At 46.0% G+C, this 17815-nt stretch overlaps 1 protein-coding gene across 1 annotated transcript in view; it reads left to right on the forward strand.

Annotated features, from left to right (window-relative positions):
• Nucleotides 1-17815, forward strand: part of LOC126295469 (pleckstrin homology domain-containing family G member 5) — a 1663439-nt gene that overhangs the window by 1393178 nt on the left and 252446 nt on the right. The window lies entirely within an intron of this gene.

Below are 17815 nucleotides of genomic sequence, written 5' to 3' on the forward strand. Positions count from 1 at the left end.
TAAATGTCTCTTTGAGACGTACGTGAAGATTCTGAATAAACTAAAGAACTGTTTCCGATGTGTTCGATCTGACAAGAGTCCAGCAGAAATCTAGCTCCAACACGATAACGCACGCCTACACATGAGTCTGAGAACCCAGGAACACTTCGCCAAATTGGGCTGGACATCACTGCCTCATCCACACTACAGTCCAGACCTGGCATCCTCGGACTTCCATCTCTTTCAGATAAATGTCTCTTTGAGATGTACGTGAAGATTCTGAATAAACTAAAGAACTGTTTCCGATGTGTTCGATCGGACAAGAGTCCAGCAGAAATCTAGCTCCAACACGATAACGCACGCCTACACATGAGTCTGAGAACCCAGGAACACTTCGCCAAATTGGGCTGGACATCACTGCCTCATCCACACTACAGTCCAGACCTGGCATCCTCGGACTTCCATCTCTTTCAGATAAATGTCTCTTTGAGACGTACGTGAAGATTCTGAATAAACTAAAGAACTGTTTCCGATGTGTTCGATCTGACAAGAGTCCAGCATAAATCTAGCTCCAACACGATAACGCACGCCTACACATGAGTCTGAGAACCCAGGAACACTTCGCCAAATTGGGCTGGACATCACTGCCTCATCCACACTACAGTCCAGACCTGGCATCCTCGGACTTCCATCTCTTTCAGATAAATGTCTCTTTGAGACGTACGTGAAGATTCTGAATAAACTAAAGAACTGTTTCCGATGTGTTCGATCTGACAAGAGTCCAGCAGAAATCTAGCTCCAACACGATAACGCACGCCTACACATGAGTCTGAGAACCCAGGAACACTTCGCCAAATTGGGCTGGACATCACTGCCTCATCCACACTGCAGTCCAGACCTGGCATCCTCGGACTTCCATCTCTTTCAGATAAATGTCTCTTTGAGACGTACGTGAAGATTCTGAATAAACTAAAGAACTGTTTCCGATGTGTTCGATCGGACAAGAGTCCAGCAGAAATCTAGCTCCAACACGATAACGCACGCCTACACATGAGTCTGAGAACACAGGAACACTTTGCCAAATTGGGCTGGACATCACTGCCTCATCCACACTACAGTCCAGACCTGGCATCCTCGGACTTCCATCTCTTTCAGATAAATGTCTCTTTGAGACGTACGTGAAGATTCTGAATAAACTAAAGAACTGTTTCCGATGTGTTCGATCGGACAAGAGTCCAGCAGAAATCTAGCTCCAACACGATAACGCACGCCTACACATGAGTCTGAGAACCCAGGAACACATCGCCAAATTGGGCTGGACATCACTGCCTCATCCACACTACAGTCCAGACCTGGCATCCTCGGACTTCCATCTCTTTCAGATAAATGTCTCTTTGAGACGTACGTGAAGATTCTGAATAAACTTAAGTACCGTTTCCGATGTGTTCGATCGGACAAGAGTCCAGCAGAAATCTAGCTCCAACACGATAACGCACGCCTACACATGTCTGAGAACCCAGGAACACTTCGCCAAATTGGACTGGACATCACTGCCTCATCCACACTACAGTCCAGACCTGGCATCCTCGGACTTCCATCTCTTTCAGATAAATGTCTCTTTCAGACGTACGTGAAGATTCTGAATAAACTAAAGTACCGTTTCCGATGTGTTCGATCGGACAAGAGTCCAGCAGAAATCTAGCTCCAACACGATAACGCACGCCTACACATGAGTCTGAGAACCCAGGAACACTTCGCCAAATTGGGCTGGACATCACTGCCTCATCCACACTACAGTCCAGACCTGGCCTCCTCAGACTTCCATCTCTTTCCTATAAATGTCTGTTTGAGACGTATGTGAAGATTCTGAATAAACTAAAGAACCATTTCCGATGTGTTCGATCGTACAAGAATCCAGCAGAAATCTTGCTCCAACACGATAACGCACGCCTACACATGAGTCTGAGAACCCAGGAACACTTCGCCAAATTGGGCTGGACATCACTGCCTCATCCACACTACAGTCCAGACCTGGCATCCTCGGACTTCCATCTCTTTCAGATAAATGTCTCTTTGAGATTACGTGAAGATTCTGAATAAACTAAAGAACTGTTTCCGATGTGTTCGATCTGACAAGAGTCCAGCAGAAATCTAGCTCCAACACGATAACGCACGCCTACACATGAGTCTGAGAACCCAGGAACACTTCGCCAAATTGGGCTGGACATCACTGCCTCATCCACACTACAGTCCAGACCTGGCATCCTCGGACTTCCATCTCTTTCAGATAAATGTCTCTTTGAGACGTACGTGAAGATTCTGAATAAACTAAAGAACTGTTTCCGATGTGTTCGATCTGACAAGAGTCCAGCAGAAATCTAGCTCCAACACGATAACGCACACCTACACATAAGTCTGAGAAACCAGGAACACTTCGCCAAATTGGGCTGGACATCACTGCCTCATCCACACTACAGTCCAGACCTGGCATCCTCGGACTTCTATCTCTTTCAGATAAATGTCTCTTTGAGACGTATGTGAAGATTCTGAATAAACTAAAGAACTGTTTCCGATGTGTTCGATCTGACAAGAGTCCAGCAGAAATCTAGCTCCAACACGATAACGCACGCCTACACATGAGTCTGAGAACCCAGGAACACTTCGCCAAATTGGGCTGGACATCACTGCCTCCTCCACACTACAGTCCAGACCTGGCATCCTCGGACTTCCATCTCTTTCAGATAAATGTCTCTTTGAGACGTACGTGAAGATTCTGAATAAACTAAAGAACTGATTCCGATGTGTTCGATCGGACAAGAGTCCAGCAGAAATCTAGCTCCAACACGATAACGCACGCCTACACATGAGTCTGAGAACCCAGGAACACTTCGCCAAATTGGGCTGGACATCACTGCCTCATCCACACTACAGTCCAGACCTGGCATCCTCGGACTTCCATCTCTTTCAGATAAATGTCTCTTTGAGACGTACGTGAAGATTCTGAATAAACTAAAGAACTGTTTCCGATGTGTTCGATCTGACAAGAGTCCAGCAGAAATCTAGCTCCAACACGATAACACACGCCTACACATAAGTCTGAGAACACAGGAACACTTCGCCAAATTGGGCTGGACATCACTGCCTCATCCACACTACAGTCCAGACCTGGCATCCTCGGACTTCCATCTCTTTCAGATAAATGTCTCTTTGAGACGTACGTGAAGATTCTGAATAAACTAAAGAACTGTTTCCGATGTGTTCGATCTGACAAGAGTCCAGCAGAAATCTAGCTCCAACACGATAACGCACGCCTACACATGAGTCTGAGAACCCAGGAACACTTCGCCAAATTGGGCTGGACATCACTGCCTCATCCACACTACAGTCCAGACCTGGCATCCTCGGACTTCCATCTCTTTCAGATAAATGTCTCTTTGAGACGTACGTGAAGATTCTGAATAAACTAAAGAACTGTTTCCGATGTGTTCGATCGGACAAGAGTCCAGCAGACATCTAGCTCCAACACGATAACGCACGCCTACACATGAGTCTGAGAACCCAGGAACACTTCGCCAAATTGGGCTGGACATCACTGCCTCATCCACACTACAGTCCAGACCTGGCATCCTCGGACTTCCATCTCTTTCAGATAAATGTCTCTTTGAGACGTACGTGAAGATTCTGAATAAACTTAAGTACCGTTTCCGATGTGTTCGATCGGACAAGAGTCCAGCAGAAATCTAGCTCCAACACGATAACGCACGCCTACACATGAGTCTGAGAACCCAGGAACACTTCGCCAAATTGGGCTGGACATCACTGCCTCATCCACACTACAGTCCAGACCTGGCATCCTCGGACTTCCATCTCTTTCAGATAAATGTCTCTTTGAGACGTACGTGAAGATTCTGAATAAACTTAAGTACCGTTTCCGATGTGTTCGATCGGACAAGAGTCCAGCAGAAATCTAGCTCCAACACGATAACGCACGCCTACACATGAGTCTGAGAACCCAGGAACACTTCGCCAAATTGGGCTGGACATCATTGCCTCATCCACACTACAGTCCAGACCTGGCATCCTCGGACTTCCATCTCTTTCAGATAAATGTCTCTTTGAGACGTACGTGAAGATTCTGAATAAACTAAAGAACTGTTTCCGATGTGTTCGATCTGACAAGAATCCAGCAGAAATCTAGCTCCAACACGATAACGCACGCCTACACATGAGTCTGAGAACCCAGGAACACTTCGCCAAATTGGGCTGGACATCACTGCCTCATCCACACTACAGTCCAGACCTGGCATCCTCGGACTTCCATCTCTTTCAGATAAATGTCTCTTTGAGACGTACGTGAAGATTCTGAATAAACTAAAGAACCGTTTCCGATGTGTTCGATCGGACAAGAGTCCAGCAGAAATCTAGCTCCAACACGATAACACACGCCTACACATAAGTCTGAGAACACAGGAACACTTCGCCAAATTGGGCTGGACGTCACTGCCTCATCCACACTACAGTCCAGACCTGGCATCCTCGGACTTCCAACTCTTTCAGATAAATGTCTCTTTGAGACGTACGTGAAGATTCTGAATAAACTAAAGAACCGTTTCCGATGTGTTCGATCGGACAAGAGTCCAGCAGAAATCTAGCTCCGACACGATAACGCACGCCTACACATAAGTCTGAGAACCCAGGAACACTTCGCCAAATTGGGCTGGACATCACTGCCACATCCACACTACAGTCCAGACCTGGCATCCTCGGACTTCCATCTCTTTCAGATAAAGGTCTCTTTGAGACGTACGTGAAGATTCTGAATAAACTAAAGAACCGTTTCCGATGGTTTCGATCGGACAAGAGTCCAGCAGAAATCTAGCTCCAACACGATAACACACGCCTACACATAAGTCTGAGAACCCAGGAACACTTCGCCAAATTGGGCTGGACATCATTGCCTCATCCACACTACAGTCCAGACCTGGCATCCTCAGACTTCCATCTCTTTCCTATAAATGTCTCTTTGAGACGTATGTGAAGATTCTGAATAAACTAAAGAACCATTTCCGATGTGTTCGATCAGACAAGAGTCCAGCAGAAATCTAGCTCCAACACGATAACGCACGCCTACACATAAGTCTGAGAACCCAGGAACACTTCGCCAAATTGGGCTGGACATCATTGCCTCATCCACACTACAGTCCAGACCTGGCATCCTCAGACTTCCATCTCTTTCCTATAAATGTCTCTTTGAGACGTATGTGAAGATTCTGAATAAACTAAAGAACCATTTCCGATGTGTTCGATCGGACAAGAGTCCAGCAGAAATCTAGCTCCAACACGATAACGCACGCCTACACATAAGTCTGAGAACCCAGGAACACTTCGCCAAATTGGGCTGGACATCACTGCCTCATCCACACTACAGTCCAGACCTGGCATCCTCGGACTTCCATCTCTTTCAAATAAATGTCTCTTTGAGACGTACATGAAGATTCTGAATAAACTAAAGAACCGTTTATGATGTTTTCGATCGGACAAGAGTCCAGCAGAAATCTAGCTCCAACACGATAACGCACGCCCACGGTCAGTTTTGAGAACCTGTGAACGCATCCCCAAATTGGGCTGGACATCATTGCCTCATCCAGACCTGGCGTCTTCAGACTTCCATTTCTTTGGGCCGCTTGGAGATTCTCTGCGGCAGACACACTTTGAAGATGACGAGAGTGTCAGTCATGCAGTGAAAACATGGCTACACGTACAGGACAAGAGCTCTTACCAGCATGGAATACACGCTCTTCCGGCCGGCCGCGGTGGTCTAGCGGTTCTAGGCGCTCAGTCCGGAGCCCCGCGACTGCTACGGTCGCAGGTTCTAATCCTGCCTCGGGCATGGGTGTCTGTGCTGTCCTTAGCGTAAGTTACTTTGTTAGATTAAGTACTGTGTAAGCCTGGGGACCGATGACTTCAGTAGTTTGGTCCCATAGGGACTTGGCTCAAATGGCTCTGAGCACTATGGGACTCAACTGCTGTGGTCATCAGTCTCCTAGAACTTAGAACTACTTAAACATAACTAACGTAAGGACATCACACACATCCACGCGCGAGGCAGGATTCGAACCTGTACCATAGCAGTCGCGCTGTTCCAGACTGTAGCGCCTAGAACCGCTCGGCCACTCCGGACGGCCCATACGAACTTACCACAAAAAAATCTATTTCCGGAAAAGGAAATAGTTACAATGACTCAGATCAGATGAATGGGTCAGGGGGGAGGAGGGGGGAGAAAGGCTGTAGAAGAACAGGAACCCATTTTCAGTTATGCAAGTGGCCGTGTGACATGGGGCGTTGTTATGATGCCTCATTTGATTGTCTTCAATGTCTGGTGTCGTTTAATTCACCCTTTTCCTGGACCCTTCAACCACGTCTTTGTAAAACACTTGGTTCACAGTGTGTCCTGGAGGAACAAATTCTTTATTCATGATACCTATACTGTCAAAAAAGTCAATCAACATTTCTGGTCTTTGATTTGCTGATTCCAGCTTTTAAAGTCGAGGGGATGTCTCAGTATGCCACACCTCATTTTTCCGCTTTGTCTCAGGAAAATCCTGGAGTCATTATCTGTGACCGCATGATTGAACCATTCGTGGTCACTGGCAGTCCACTCATGTAGATGAACGCACACGTCTCTTCGATTGTCTTTCTGCTCTGTTGAGAGGTTTTTCGGCTCCATTTTGGACCACGGCGCCGAGACCTTGCGGCTATCCCGCGCGGTCCCGAAATAGGAAAATGTCTTTTGGGACTCTGGAGAACATTCAAAAGAATGTGACGCACATGTTAATGGTCACGGCAGTTGAAGCCTTTCGGAGCTGCTACCAAGACTGGAAACGATTGCAGCAACTAGAGAGGACAATATTGTTGTCTGGAAAGAATAATAACTTTAGTAGGTAGAAGTATCAGTGTCATTACCTTCGTCATGCCATTCTCAAATACTGGAAGGATACGGGGGTCGTTCAACAAGTAATGCCCCTAATTTTTTTCTCAGAACGTCAAGGTTAGTGTGACCTCAGGAGCGTCGTGGTCTCGTAGTTAGCGTGAGCAGCTGCGGAGCGAGAGGTCCTTGGTTCAAGTCTTCCCTCGAGTGAAAAGTTTAGTTTTTTTGGAGAGCGAAGATTATGTGTGAGTACCTGAACTTTGATAATTGACACACGATCAGATTCCGTCACCAGTGTCGTATAGAATACATCAGACGTGTTTTCCTGTGGAGGAATCGGTTGACCTATGACCTTGCGAATGTTTTCGGTTCCCATTGGAGAGGCACGTACTTTCGTCAACTAATCTCACGGTTTTGCGGTGCGGTCGCAAAACACAGACACTAAATTTATTACAGTGAACTGAGACGTCAATGAACGAACGGACAGATCATAACTTTGCGAAAATAAAGAATGTAAACTTTTCAATCGACGGAAGACTTGAACCGAGGACCTCTCGCTCCGCAGCTGCTCACGCTAACCATGCGACCACGGCGCTCCTGAATCACACTATCCTAGATGTTGCCTATCTTGCGAATGGACTACTCAGTTTGTATAATTTACTTATTTTTTTCGTAGTTCCACACAACTTCTTCCTGTTTTCTCGATTGATCTGTGTTCAGTTTTTCAAGGCCTATCCACTGTGCCAACTTATAACTAAATCTGCGGGGGGTGCGATGGGAAGGTTCCCTTGTTAGTGTTGCGGTTTTTCCCGTCTGTGTAGTTTAGACATAGCGAGCAAGAGAATATGAAAATTTCGCAGGTGGTATTGGAAGGCTTACGGGTTGCATAAAACCGACAGATAGGAACAGCTGGATCGCCTTTTGTGTGCTTACTGTCTGCTCAGTACATTAGACTGTGGTGGGTGGTAGAGGGTACTTTGACGAGTAGCGGGTTCTTTGTGTCGTCGTTCATTCGCGTTGTGACCGCTTGGGAAGTACGTGTCCACAAGCGCCTCTGCGCACGCTTGATCTGAGATGTGTGTGTTTGCTCCACACTGCATGAGGCTGGACTCAAAGCTCATTAGAAATTCTTTACCCCTTGCGTGACCAGTGGGGCGTTAAATTGTGTGAGCCCTTGATGACAGGCCATTAATTTCTCGCTAGTTCTCGCACAGCCTGACGTTTGTCACGAGGGAAGCTACGGATATATTGGCTATCTGTTTGTGAAAGATTAATTACGGAAGTTCAGAGCAGTGGGGCGAGACACATTAGCCGAGTCGAGGGGTAACGTACGTGCTTTCACTAATTTCCGTTCCAGCACAAACTTATAACTGTATAATTGCCGTTAGGTATTTGTTATCAGTATGAGTCAATATCTGTCCCGTTCCATTCGCTTATTCAGCGAGAGAAGCAGTATCTATACGACCATCTAAAAATGGTTCAAATGGCACTGAGCACTATGGGACTTAACATCTGAGGTCATCAGTCCCCTAGAACAGAATTACTTAAACCTAACTTACCTAAGGACATCGCACAGATCCATGCCCGAGGCAGGATACGAACCAACGACCGTAGTGGTCGCTCGGTTCAAGACTGTAGCGCCTAGAACCGCTCGTCCACCCCGGACGCCGTACTTTGATCTCTGTCGCCTATTTCTCGTTGTTCCTAACAGATGGTTCTAATGGCTCTGAGCACTATGGGACTTAACTTCTGAGGTCATCAGTCCCATACAACATAGAACTACTTAAACCCAACTAATCTAAGAACATCACACATCCATGCCCGAGGCAGGATTCGAAACTGCGACCGTAGCAAGGCGCACCGTTCCAAACTGAAGCGCCACGAACCGCTTGGCCACCGCGGCCGGCCTCCTAACAGAGATACATGGTTTCGAAACATGCGTGACACAGTGCTCTCTCTAATAGCCTTTATTTGCATCTGGTTTCAGTTTTAAACCATCATCACGGCAGCTGTAAAATGGATAAAAAAGTAGGCGAGAAGGTGATATCCACAGTTGAAGTTGTAACAACACCCACGAAAAATATTACAGATGCAATCGTGTGTCGTACATGGCTTGAAGTAAGGTTAACGACAAATACATTAATTGTCATTTATGGGTACAGACGTAGGTTAAATCAGTTTTAACGAATGTGGATAAACATGAACAGAGTGGAGCAGTGATTACAATAATATTTTCTTTTGAAAATTATTAAAATATTTTTGTAATTTGTAGTAGCTTTTTAAGGGGTATGTTCTATATTTCTGTTCTCTTGTTGGTTTTAAATCATTGTATTTATTTTTAGCTATGACTATTAACCCCAAATTACCCCCCACCCTAACTCTCCTCCCCGGCAATTCTCTCCTTCATCCCACTGCACCTCAATGTCGCACAGCTTCAATAACTGTGTACTACTTGTGTCTAGGAATCCTACCTACTCGGTTCGCTAGACAAACAATCAATCAACTGGTATTAATGAAAAAAAATGGCTCTGATCACTATGAGACTCAACATCTGAGGTCATCAGTTCCCTAGAACTTAGAACTACTTAAACCTAACTAACCTTAAGGACATCACACACATTCATGCCCGAGGCGGGATTCGAACCTGCAACCGTAGCAGTCGCGCGGTTCCGGACTGAACCACCGGGGCGGCTGGTATTAATGAGTTTTATTACAATAAGAACAATTACAATACAGTAGAGCGCCCATTATCCAAAGTAACTGGGAGACATGGGTGTTCGAAAAACTGGTTTGTTTGGATAATCGAACCGTGCATGTTTATTTGCCAAAAAGAACTACCGTACAGTAAATTTATTCATAAAAACAGGCATCTCTTTTAGTATTACAAAGTAACATACAAAGGCAACTTCGGTAGGAATATATAGTATATGGCACAGTTTATTAAACAGAAATATATACATATTACAAACTCTTTTGTGTAAACCACTTGTAAACAGCATCATCTAGATCTGTGTTAGTGGCGAGCTTCATAGTTTCGCGACTTGTTGATCCATCAGTAGATTGAAGCACAGCTATAAAATTTGCTATGCTCGTCTTTTGTTTTTTTTATATCCGCAATTGTCGACTCCCCCACCTTGTACTCATTGGATAAAGTGGTCGCAGATTCACCTTCGTCTAACCTTTTAATACTCTCATATTTGTCCCTAATAGAAAGGACAACACGTTAACGTTTAAGCATTTTGTATCGTCAGGTTCACTTCTTCACGCAGCAGCACGCAAGTGGTCGTAACAGAGAACAGGAGGTGAGTGTTTGTACCGTGAGAAGCTCTTCTCGTGGGCGCACAGTCCTTCAAACTGCGCGGAGCGGCACGCCTCAACTCTAAGCTGGCGCAGCTGTTGCTGTGAACAGCTTTGATACTGCCGCTTCTTCTACTGCCAGTGCCGAGCTGACGGAAGTGTTCCGATTGTTGAAACAAGGCGACTGGCGGCTTGAGGAGGCCCCATTAGGAGCAATGTTACCCCAGCGGTGGTCCAGTGCGGCGACTACTGTGGCAAACTTGGTTTGGGAGTGAGGGCGATGACGGAGAGTAACAGGTGCCAGCGAGTACACCGGTTAAGCGGTCGTTAGGTGGACCGACGTTCGGATAATGGACGGTCTGCTTTATTTAACTTTGAAATGGGTCGCAAGCAAACGGCATCATAATCAGTCTTCTTCAGTGTAGGTAAACAAAAGTCTGTGCTACATAGAGATTCGTAACGAAGTTGCTAATGTTGGCGCTGCTGTCCAAGTGGCCGTCACCAGTCCGGCGCGGCGCTTATGTCCTCTTCACGTAGGGGCCGATGCTGTTGGGCATTGTCGTCTTGGAAGGGAGGTCAGTCAGTGTGCGATTGGTTGACTTCTTCTCACAGCCTTCTGTTCCCTGTCGTTCGCGACTGCCGTACTGGCGCTGACTTAACGCCGTAACACCTTTTTTATGTCACTGTCCACAACCTCTCCCTCCCCTCCCTTAATTATCTTATGTCATTAATTAAATGATTGAAGAGAAATTTGTTAACAGCAAGTATAGATTTAAGTGTCAGGAAGTCGTTTCTGAAAGTATTTGTATAGAATGTAGCCATGTATTTAAGTGAAATGTGGACGATAAACAGTTTGGAGAAGAAGAGAATAGAAGCTTTCGAAATGTGGTGCTACAGAATGCTGAATATTAGGTGGGTTGATCACATAATTAGGAGGTATTGAATAGAATTGGAGAGGAGTTTGTTGAAAATGGCTCTGAGCACTATCAGTCACCTAGAACTTAAAACTACTTAAACCTAACATAAGGACATCACACACATCCCTGCCTGAGGCAGGATTCGAACCTGCGACCGTAGCGGACGTTCGGTTCCAGACTGTAGCGCCTAGAACCGCACGGCAGGAGTTTGTGGCACAACTTGACTAAAACAAGGGATCGGTTGGTAGGACAAGTTGTGAGATACCGAGGAATCACCAATTTAGTATTGGAGGGCAGCGTGGAGGATAAAAACCATAGAGGGAGACCAAGAGATGAATACACTAAGCAGATTCAGAAGGATGTAGGTTGCAGTAATTACTGAGAGATGATGAAGCTTGCACAGGATAGAGTAGCATGGAGAGCTGCATCAAACCAGTCTCAGGACTGAAGACCACAATGATGTCGCCATTTCTTAGTATTAAATACAATTCTTGCTAACGATTCCTTCAATAATTTTAATCTGATTAATTAACCTCTGAATAACATCAATTTGACGTTTATGTTCCTTATATGCCCTGCAGGAAAAAAAAATGCGTAGCTTGTACTCCTCTTTTAAGACGTCTACTTTATTTGTCTGTCTGAAGCATTATTTTTGCAACCAACTTGCTAGGCCTTTAGCTTTATACTTAGTTGTCACGAGTTTTTTGTTAGATAGTATTCTCAGATTATTCGGCATTTTGCTGTATTCATAAATTGAGATGCACTTCATCTACATGCTCTTTATGTAGTTTGATTGTTTCCAAGTGATGCGAAAAGTGCGAAATGTTCCTACTGTTCTTATGATCCGATCGGAATCTATGTAACGACGTTATGTTACATTTTCCCACGTGATTATGTTTACCCAGAGATTGTAATGATTTTAGGGTCTATGCTCTTTGAATCATATGTATTTGTAATTTTACATTTTATTTCGTTCTTATCATTGTGAAATATTAATTGCAATTGGTACTGTACGTAACTTGACAGGGTGATCTGTCAATCAAAGGATCGTTTACAGGCAACATTGGTGAATTTAGCATGTTATTCTTGTTTGACTCTGAAGGTGCGTGACTTGTTTTGCTTTCTGCTTGTACGCCGCTCGCTGTCACTATTCCACTCAGTCCTCAAATTAATTTTAAGATTAATCACATTTGTTAAAGCTGATTTAACCCATGACTGTACATATAAGCGGCAATTCATGTATTTGTCATTAACTTTACTTCAAGACATTTGTGACACATGATACTGAAACGTCCTCTCAGAAAAATTATACATGACTGTGCTTAAACTTTCACACAATATTTCTTTTTAGCGCAACGCAATCTGACTTTCTATAATCCCTAGAAAAGAATGGCCGTGACTAACAATAACCTCTACCTTTCATGAATCACTTACCTCACAAAAATCTTCGTTACTCCAACTACTGCAATACAGCGAGCGCCACTACTGCCAGCTAAATAAAAGATTCAAACTACTGAAGGCACTAACTACTGATAGGCTTAGTTAGCAAATGAAAGATTTTGATAGAGAACAAACAATGTGTTCACCTTAATAGTGTTCAAAAGTCATATATAGCAGTTCATGACATCCAGTCTTACAAAGTTACTGTCTATGTCCAGATCATCCGCTCTCACAACTCCGCCATTTCTCTCCCCACATCCACCACTGCTGGCGGCTCACCTCCAACTGCGCAACGCTACGCGAGTTAACAGCCAACTGCCCAACGCTACAACAGCCAACAACAATGCAAACCAGCCACAGACTGCACACAGCACAGCCAGTGATTTTCATACAGAGAGCTACGTGCCGTTACCGATAAAAAAAAAGAAGCCTAAACAGCCTTGCTACACTACTTAAACCTAACTAACCTAAGGACATCACACACATCCATGCCCGAGGCACCATTCGAACCTGCGACCGCAGCGGTCGCGCGGTTCCGGACTGAAGCGCCACGTGATACACCTGTAATACTTTTGGTAAGAGTTTGTCGTTACTACTCCATCTGTCGATTTCATCTTTTATTTTTATTGTCACAACTGGTCTACTTTCGTATGTTTCGTAGCTGCCGTGATGCCGGTTTAAAACCGAAACTGGTTGAAAATAAAGGTTGATGTAAACAGCACAGCATCATCCATTTTTTTTGAAATTCATACCTGGTGTTGGTTATCAGGTAAAGTAAATGCTCGATATGTAGGGGTTCCACAAAAATATGGAAACACCGCGAGCAATCCATGTTTGAACAAATATGCTGGTGTTAGCCAAACCTGCAGGTTCCAGTGTTAAAAGCGCCTGTGCAGTGCCCTCAATATCTTACAAATGACGGTCGTAATGTTTTGTGTAGCTGTGGGCACCTTACATCGTCGCTAAGTGACTTAGAACGTGTGCGAAGTGTAGGTGCTCGTATAGTGGGTGCTTCCGTGACCAAGGGAGGCAAAGTGTTTCGTGTTCCAAGAGGCACCGTATCGGAGATTTATAACGCATACAGGGAAAGCGGAGAAACATCATCTGCTACGGCCGTTATTGTTCTATCATATTTGTTTGACAGAGCAATATAATCAGATGTTAATCAAATTTCTTTGTCAAAGATATCTGACTTGACCCTAAAAGGGGATATTAAACTGTCGTCATGTTTTTCGTCAAATTTCAAGATGGCGGCCAAGAACTTGCTATTTTGCGCTTCAGTTGCTAGTGCCACAATTGCATTGTTTGTGTTTTCGGAACAAAAGTGGCCGGAAAAAAGGAAATATACTTGGATGAAGCCTTGAGTATTACGTCGAGATACTAAAAGCATTCAGCAAAATTTATTACGAGAGCTGCAACTGGAGGACTTCAGGTCTTATATAAATTACTTACCAATGGATGAGAATTTATTTCAGTATTTGCTCAGTAAAGTGGCTTCTCATATTACAAAACAGAATGCTCTTTTGAGAAATGCTGTATCTGCTGAAGACAGATAAACTGTGACACTGCGATTTCTTGATACAGAAGACAGCTACTCGGCAGCACATTGACCAAAATAATTCGAGGAACGTATGAAGCGATTTACAAAGCACTGCAGATGAAGCGCTTTTTACTAGGGTTTTGAGTAAGTAATGCCCCACTTTTTTTAAAAAAAAAAGTCATTAGTACACACACACACACACACACACAAACGTCCTTGTTGGTGCTTCACAGTTGATGTTTGTTCTGTGCGTGTGTAGTTTCGAACAGTTCTGGCAGATGGCAGAGCGATAGTACAGCGTCAAAATGGCGTCTACATGCGCCTCGCGTTACAAGCGGCGTATTCGTATTGAATTCTTGTGTGCAGAAAAGGAAACCGTGGTGAACATCCATAACCGTTTGTGTGCAGTGTATGCCGATGCTGCAGTTTATAGGAAAGGTACGGTTGGGCGATGGGTACAGAAAGTCACAGCCTCAGGAAATGCAGGAACAGAGCGCCACGATCAGCCTAGCTCGGGACGTCCTGTCACAGCCGCTGCTCCAGACGTGCTGAATCATGCGGATGCGGTTATTCGTGCGGCAGGCGCATCGCAACTCAACAATCGACTCTACAGTTGTCGGTCAGCATTGGAAGTCTGCAATGTTCGAAACTCTCGGATATTCATAGAGGCGGTCACTATGTGTTCGCCGGCCACGGTGGTCTCGCGGTTCTAGACGCGCAGTCCGGAACCGTGCGACTGCTACGGCCGCAGGATCGAATCCTGCCTCGGGCATGGATGTGTGTGATGTCCTTAGGTTAGTTAGGTTTAAGTAGCTCTAAGTTCTAGGGCACTGATGACCACAGCAGTTGAGTCCCGTAGTACTCAGAGCCACTATGTCTTCCACGAATGGTGAAAGCGGACCACAAGCTTCAAAGAAAAGCCATTTCATCAGAATTGTTGGAGGGTTTTGAGAGGCCTTTCTGTCACGGATCGTTACGGGGGACAAAATCTGGGTGCACCACTTTGCGCCGGAAACAAAAAGGCAGTCACAGAGTGGCATCATCCTTATTCACCACAAACAGCTACACCTTCATTTATACTCCGCAAGCCACCCAACGGTGTGTGGCGGAGGGCACTTTACGTGCCACTCTCATTACCTCCCTTTTCTGTTCCAGTCGCGTACGGTTCCCGGGAAGAACGACTGTCTGAAAGCCTACGTGCGCGCTAGAAATCTCTCTAATTTTACATTCGTGATCTCCTCGGAAGGTATAAGTTGGGGGAAGCAATATATTCGATACCTCATCCTGAAACGCAACCTCTCGAAAACTGGCGAGCAAGCTACACCGCGATGCAGAGCGCCTCTCTTGCAGAGTCTGCCACACGAGTTTGCTAAACATCTCCGTCACGGTATAACGGTTACCAAATAACCCTGTGACGAAACGCGCCGCTCTTCTTTGGATCTTCTCTATCTCCTCCGTCAACCCGATCTGGTACGGATCACACACTGATGAGCAATACTCAAGTATAGGTCGAACGTGTGTTTTGTAGTAAGGAATTCGAGAACAACCCCCTCTGCTTGAAAAGCCATAGTGACAGTCTTATGGGATTGTGATGGCGTCATTATCGTGGATGTGATGCCAAGATGGCCAACCATCAATTCAGAGACCTACGGGAAGACTCTGAATAAACTCAAGAACCGTTTCCAACGTGTTCCTTCAGTCAAGGATCCAGCAAGAAATCTTGCTCCAACACGATAATGCACGCCCACACACAAGTCTGAAAACCTGGGAACACATCTCCAAACTCGACTGGAAATCATTGCCTCATCCAGACCTGGCACCCTCGGACTTCCATCCCTTTGGATCGCTTATAGATTCTCTATAGGAAACACACTTTGAAGTTGAGTCAGTCATGCACTGAAACCATGGCTACACCTACATGGCAAGAGCTTTTATCAGCAGGGAATACATGATCTTCCACAATGTTGGCGTACAGCCATAGAACGTAATGGAGACTACACTCTTGGAAATTGAAATAAGAACACCGTGAATTCATTGTCCCAGGAAGGGGAAACTTTATTGACACATTCCTGGAGTCAGATACATCACATGATCACACTGAGAGAACCACAGGCACATAGACACAGGCAACAGAGCATGCACAATGTCGGCACTAGTACAGTGTATATCCACCTTTCGCAGCAATGCAGGCTGCTATTCTACCATGGAAACGATCGAAGAGATGCTGGATGTAGTCCTGTGCAACGGCTTGCCATGCCATTTCCACCTGGCGCCTTAGTTGGACCAGCGTTCGTGCTGGACGTGCAGACCGCGTGAGACGACGCTTCATCCAGTCCCAAACATGCTCAATGGGGGAGAGATCCGAAGATCTTGCAGGCCAGGGTAGTTGACTTACACCTTCTAGAGCACGTTGGGTGGCACGGGATACATGCGGACGTGCATTGTCCTGTTGGAACAGCAAGTTCCCTTGCTGGTCTAGGAATGGTAGAACGATGGGTTCGATGACGGTTTGGATGTACCGTGCACTATTCAGTGTCCCCTCGACAATCACCAGAGGTGTACGGCCAGTGTAGGAGATCGCTCCCCACACCATGATGCCGGGTGTTGGCCCTGTGTGCCTCGGTCGTATGCAGTCCTGATTGTGGCGCTCACCTGCACGGCGCCAAACACGCATACGACCATCATTGGCACCAAGGCAGAAGCGACTCTCATCGCTGAAGACGACACGTCTCCATTCGTCCCTCCATTCACGCCTGTCGCGACACCACTGGAGGCGGGCTGCACGATGTTGGGGCGTGAGCGGAAGACGGCCTAACGGTGTGCGGGACCGTAGCCCAGCTTCATGGAGACGGTTGCGAATGGTCCTCGCCGATACCCCAGGAGCAACAGTGTCCCTAATTTGCTGGGAAGTGGCGGTGCGGTCCCCTACGGCACTGCGTAGGATCCTACGGTCTTGGCGTGCATCTGTGCGTCGCTGCGGTCCGGTCCCAGGTCGACGGTCACGTGCACCTTCCGCCGACCACTGGCGACAACATCGATGTACTGTGGAGACCTCACGCCCCACGTGTTGAGCAATTCGGCGGTACGTCCACCCGGCCTCCCGCATGCACACTATACGCCCTCGCTCAAAGTCCGTTAACTGCACATACGGTTCACGTCCACGCTGTCGCGGCATGCTACCAGTGTTAAAGACTGCGATGGAGCTCCGTAAGCCACGGCAAACTGCCTGACACTGACGGCGGCGGTGCACAAATGCTGTGCAGCTAGCGCCATTCGACGGCCAACACGGCGGTTCCTGGTGTGTCCGCTGTGCCGTGCGTGTGATCATTGCTTGTACAGCCCTCTCGCAGTGTCCGGAGCAAGTATGGTGGGTCTGACACACCGGTGTCAATGTGTTCTTTTTTCCATTTCCAGGAGTGTATATAGAAAAATAGGACATGGACTTGTTGATGTCTATTTTCACCAAATTCTCACTCTTAACAATAAATATGTTCTGAGAAAAAAAATGTGGGGCATTACTTATTAAAACAACCCTCGTAACGTGCGGCATCCAGAGTTCAAAAATATACAAAGTAGAATGGAAAGCTAAGAAAGAGTTTTTTTCATTTTAGCGTGTGACCACCTCCTCTATTCTGTCTTGCTGAACACCAGCCTGGATTTTTCCAGATGTAGAGGTGGATGGCTGTTAAGTGTGGCTGTGGACGTGAAGTAGCC

The sequence above is a fragment of the Schistocerca gregaria genome, chromosome 11 (assembly GCF_023897955.1).
Source record: "Schistocerca gregaria isolate iqSchGreg1 chromosome 11, iqSchGreg1.2, whole genome shotgun sequence".
Classification (NCBI taxonomy): Eukaryota; Metazoa; Arthropoda; class Insecta; order Orthoptera; family Acrididae; genus Schistocerca; species Schistocerca gregaria.